This window comes from Lutra lutra, chromosome 3 (assembly GCF_902655055.1).
Source record: "Lutra lutra chromosome 3, mLutLut1.2, whole genome shotgun sequence".
NCBI lineage: Eukaryota > Metazoa > Chordata > Mammalia > Carnivora > Mustelidae > Lutra > Lutra lutra.
In genome coordinates this window covers 21,365,289-21,371,606 of record NC_062280.1, presented here as the reverse complement: position 1 = coordinate 21,371,606, position 6,318 = coordinate 21,365,289, and positions in this window count along the sequence as shown.

The window sequence follows — 6,318 nt, the reverse complement described above, 5'->3', positions numbered from 1 at the left end:
TTCATAAGAAAAAGGCCTAATAAACTATTGCTTCTTCTCACTGAATGTCCTCAAGGTTAAAATTTAAAGTGACCTTTCAGCAGTTATTTAAAAAACAAAACAAAACAACAACAACAAAAAACTTCTGCAGATAAAATTATTACTCAGGAACTCAAGATCCTGTCTATTAATATTCTCTTTCCTGCTATGATCCCTGCTTCCTTGCATATCCATATTCCTGAATTTTGGTTCAGTCTCCTAATACATGTCCTAAGTGGTAAGACCAATGGTTAGGAAAGTTCAGAGGGTAAACTTACTTTGCCATCTCATAATGCTGTCATGTATCACTTTTTCTTTAGAATAGAGGCAGAATTTGCAATAATCAACTATGCAAAAGAGAGGAAGTGATAAATAGTTCTTTCACTCTCCAAAAAGACTTCTATAATGTATAGGATTATAGAATCTCTGAAAAGTACCTGCCTGCCTATCCATTTTTGGAAGCTGAAACTTCTTCCTGTTGTTGGGCGCTTTAAGTCAACGTGCTCCTACCATCTTTAGTGAAGGTCACTCAGATTCCAGCAGGCAACAGCTTCAAATTGACCCATGTTTTTGTAGCCAAGATAATGTTGAGACATCACAATCCCTATTTTAAGGAAAATTCATCATGGCCTTAAGATCCTTAAGGTCATGCTTGCCCAAGAATAGGATTTGGAAATTTTGCATGGCACTGTCCAATACGACTTGCAGTTAAAAACGGAAACATATATATATGTACATTGTCCTATTTGGTAACCACTAGCCACATGTTGCTACTGAGTACTTGAAATGTGGCTAGTATGACTGTGAAATTAAATTTTTAATTGATTTCAGTAGCTAAATGTGCCTCATGAATATCATATTGAAAAGCATTAGGTTTCAACATATATCTATATTTGGTTGTTATATCAGGCAATACAAAATGTTTTTTAAAAATGATGAATGTTAAAAAAAATAAAAAATAAAAAATAAAATGATGAATGTTCACCATGTAGAAAAGTTGACTGGTATAAATAGGCCAATCATAAAAGGCTCATTTTTTTTTTTAAAGATTTTATTTATCTATTTGACAGATAGAGATCACAGGTAGGCAGAGAAGCAGGCAGAGAGAGAGAGAGAGAGGGGAGGAAGCAGGCTCCCTGCCGCGCAGAGAGCCCGATGCGGGGCTCGATCCCAGGACCCTGGGACCATGACCCGAGCCGAAGGCAGAGGCTTTAACCCACTGAGCCACCCAGGCGCCCCAAAAGGCTCATTTTTGTTTTGGAATATGTAGCTAAATTTCACATCATCTACTTCTTTAACATTTTTCAATTAGAAAAATGTGATGTCTACAAGGTACTAACTTTTTAGTCTCAAGCTTCAGCTTTAACGCTTTTCCCTCAAGACCTTATAAAACTGTTTTAACTCCCAGTGGAATAACATCTTGTACACTATCATGGGACTTAACCTTATTAAATTACCATGTGTGAAATGCCCATAACTCAAGTAGTAGCAGGTGCAAAATAGAGTAGCAGGCGGAAGACTGACAGTAATTTTAACATCTACACCAGCTGGCAAAAACGACAGGTGCTTAATTCTTCAGTCTTTAAAAATAACTTTTGAAAGCCTACGCTGCATAAGCAAATATTTTCAAGTTTGCTTTTTTAACTACCTTCAAGTTACCTCCCTGAAAAAATGTAACATACATTTTGGGCTTCAGAGTATATTTGAAACTTAACGCAGAGGAACTTAATTTATTCTCCTCTATGAATAAAATAAATAATGATTATTAACTCGGGAATAAAAATTGATATTTTAGACTTCATGGTAATATTTCTCAAGAAATATTATACCAAAAAGAACTCTTAGTATATCTTTTTCTAACTATATTTACGTGTCTCTTTCTATACTGGCAAATGTAACTTGGAACTTAATAGAATGGAGCAAGAATATCTTCCTTAAAATTCTAAATCCAGTGAAAACCACTGATCTATAGATTTATTTGTCAAACCCCGCTATACCCTAAAAGAGAAGAGGAGATTAAACAGCAAGTATCTGGAGTCCAGACTAGAGAGTTTTGCTCCTTTAAATGACCAAGATAACTGAAACTAAGGAAGAACAAAATGATGGAGTAATTCAGGCAATGATCTCAATTTTACAGTGTGATGAGTTAAGCCCTGAGCACATAGGGACATGAGAAGGCACAAAGCTCAGACTTTTCAGGGACAGATCTTGAGGTTGCCCAGAACTACTCCAAAAAGAATAGCAGAAATACTCCTCATCTTGAACTTCTGAAAAACAATAGCAGTAAATTCCTTTGTCCGTAATCACATAGGTGGCAAAGAGAAATTCCGGTAGCAAATAAATTGGGCTTTTCTTCCCACCCTCAAAAAGGCAAAGATTATCCTTTCCTATTGTCTTCCTCCAACCAGAAGGAGAAAATCAACTCTCCTCATAATATTCATTGTGTAGGGTGATAATAAGTATAACCCTATTAGAATAGTATTAGTCAATTATCAATAATGCCTGGTGGTACCTTAAAAAAAAAACATGAATTTAAAAGTGAAAAGCAGAAATATATTTGGGGGACATATTTTTAGACTTAAAAAATATATATAAAAGACAACCCCTAACTTGTATAAAAATGTACTTAATGGTAATCATTTGATGACAACTGGTAAGGTTCATTTGAACTGTACTTTAGCAGAAACGTCCAAAGAGCAAACACGGGTTTACTCTTCCTTGCTTATCCACCCTCATCAGTTAGATGTTCTTAGGAAGAATTCAAGCATGCCATAAAGGACAGGTGCTTTAGAGTCAAAGCTTAGGTTGAAACCTACCATGCCTATTTCTGTAGCAGCAATAGCTGTGTGACCATGTGGCAATTGCTTAAACTTTGCAAGACTCAAGTTTGTCTTCTTTTTTTTTTTTTTTAAAGATTTTATTTATTTATTTGACAGAGAGAGATCACAAGTAGACGGAGAGGAAGGCAGAGAGAGAGAGAGAGAGGGAAGCAGGCTTCTTGCTGAGCAGAGAGCCCGATGTGGGACTCGATCCCAGGACCCTGAGATCATGACCTGAGCAGAAGGCAGCGGCTTAACCCACTGAGCCACCCAGGCGCCCCTCAAGTTTGTCTTCTACAAAATGTCTTTTTTTTTCAAAGTTACTTTTTTTGGAAATATAATTGATATATAATGTATTAGTTTCAAGTGTACAACATGATTTGGTATTCGTATATATTGCTAAATAAATAGCAAGTATGTTATATTATAATGTGTGCTATATAATAATAATATACATATGATATTTATGTCTATATAAAAATACTTACATATTTATTCAGTAAACTTATTATTAAGTTTGCTTAATATCATTTACCTCGCATAGTTACAATCTGTTTTTCTTATGATGAGAACTTTTTTATTTTTAAGATTTTATTTATTTATGAGAGAGTGGGTGAGAGAGCAGGAGCAGACACAGAGGGAGAGGGAGAAGCAGACTCTAACCCCAGAACCCTAGGATCATGACCGAAGCCAAAAGCAAAGCCCCATCCACCTGGGCCACTCAGCTACCCCAAAATGACTTTTTTTTTTTTAAAGATTTTATTTATTTATTTGACAGAGAGAGATCACAAGTAGACAGAGAGGCAGGCAGAGAGAGAGAGAGAGAGGGAAGCAGGCTCCCTGCTGAGCAGAGAGCCCGATGCGGGACTCGATCCCAGGACCCTGAGATCATGACCTGAGCCGAAGGCAGCGGCTTAACCCACTGAGCCACCCAGGCGCCCCCAAAATGACTTTTAAAAGGATTATTTTATGAATTAAAATAAATTAAGAATGTGACTTATTTGGCACGAGGCAAGCACTTGAATATTTTTCTTCTCAGTTTCTTTAGTACTATCCCCTGGGTTTATAGGAAGTATTGGGTTAAATCTTTAATAACTCCCTATTGCCTACAGGATAAAATTTTGAGATTATCAAGATACACAAGACCTCTGAAGAACTTTTTTCAGTTTTGTCTCCTGGTATTACCTCTTAATTACTCTTCCTCACAATCATGCTGAATGGTATAGTGCATAAGAGCTCAAACCTTTCTGTCACATCCTAGATGGGTAACTTTGATTATATCCTACATAAGAATGAATTCTCAGGAAGCCCTGCTGTGAGAATGAAATGAGGCAAAAGAGAGTGACAATATAAGAGCTATTTATTGTAAAATCTATATAAATGAAATGGTGGCTATTATTCTAATGATCACCTCTAGAAACTGTTATGAAAGTTCCTATTTAGAAAAATTATTTTACATCATCTAAGAGTTTGCTCCCTTATCACCTCTTTTACTGACCTTTCCTCACTTCATCCACCCACATATACCCACCAATGTGTGGCCTATAGCACCCTGTATCTATTATGGTATGTATAACATAGCAAAATTATTTGTTTGCATCACAACATATCCGTATCCCCACAGTGCAAAACAGTGCCTGACACGTGGTTGGCACTATTTAGTATTTTTAAAAGCATGAATAAATAGTTGAATGAAACTATATCTAATGTCTTCCATTCCCTTAATCTTGAAGCTAAAAAACATGTCCTATTGGCATTTGTATCCTGAATGCTTAGGTGAGTAATAAAACTCAACAGGTACTCAATTCACTAAAAGTTAAGTGAATGTATTAATGAATTAATGAACATAAGAATGTATTAATAAACAAAAATGCCTATAATTATAGGTAAGATAACCCTGAAGTATATAACCACATTCTAGAATCAGACAGCAAATGGGTACAAACTCCTTTCAATTGGTAGTGTTTGTATGAAACACTTTTTTTAACCAATATTATGTAGCTATGACCAAGTTCAACAGTAAAGAATGCTGTGATGGATTAGCATTAAGAAAATTGTTGTGGGCGCCTGGGCGGCTCAGTAGGTTGCCTTTGGCTCAGGTCAGTATCCCAGGGTCCTGGGATCAAGTACTACAATGGGCTTCCTGCTCAGCAGAGGGTCTGCTTCTCCCTCTGCCCCCCTTTTCCCTGCTCGTGCTCTCTCTCTCTCTCAAAAGTAAATAAAATCGTAAAAAAAAAAAAAAAAAAGTTATAACAACAACAACAAAAAAGAGTTGTTGTGAGGTCTGCCATAAGATGGGATGGGTAAGTATCGACATGCGCGCCGTGAATTTGCTCCTCCTGAGAGTCTACAGAATTTTCTGCATCAAGCAGTCCATTTCAATGTCAAATATCAGGTCAACACTGAACTGATCACATTTTAAAATTGTTCATGTGGACCCTGTTCTATCTAGGCACATCAATGAACAAAACATAAAAACACAGCAGACCTCGTGGATTTACATTCTGTTGGTGGGAAAATTGGTAATTAAACAAATATATAAATAAATAATATAGGAAGTTAGAAGGCTATAATGCTATAGAGAAATTGAAAGTAGGGACGAGGGAATGGGGAACCCAAAGGGAAGGGGAGGACAGGGGACACCAAGAGCAGGAATGACCAAAGAAAGCTGAGAAAAAACTCAGGATAGGCTAACCCAAAAATTTCATGTTTTTAATTCCAAAAGGGTTTCTTCACCATTGACAAGTAATCCGAATTACTGCTGTATTTTTCCCTTGCCAATATATGAGTTCAGAATTTATCTGTCAAATTCCTTAAGTCGTAACCCCTGACCATCTCATGGCAAATAAAACCTACCCATATTTAATCCAGTAAAATTAGTGCATCTCTGCAGTTGATTTTGGTCTCAATATTCCAAATTCAAGTTCTATAAGTTTTAGCAAATAAAACACAATAAAACTTTACACTACAAACTATACACACACACTCAAAAGGTTGAGAAAGAGATGCTACTGATGGTTATGTAGACAGGCATAATAACGAGATTTTCATTTCTTTGCATGTTATCTTTACTCGATGTAGGCATTCTTGACTTTTCATAGCAAGGGTATATTGCTTTTGTGATTAGTAATTAAAAACAAAATAAATGTTTCTTTTAATTTTGAAATCATATAATGGTAGTAGAACCAATGTGAAAAGGAAGAGCAACAAAAACTTTTTTTTTTTTTTAAGATTTTACTTATTTGTCAGAGAGAGAGAAAGAGAGAGAGAGAGAGAGCACAGGCAGGGGGAGCAGCAGGCAGAAGGAGAAGCAGGCTCCCTGTTGAGCAAGGAGCCCAACGCAGGACTCCATTCCAGAACCCTGGGAGCATGACCTGAGCCAATGGCAGCTGCTTAACCAACTAAGCCATCCGAGTGTCTCAACAAAAACACCTTTAAAAGACAGGTTACTTGCAAAAAAATTTACAAGGAAGTTTAGGGT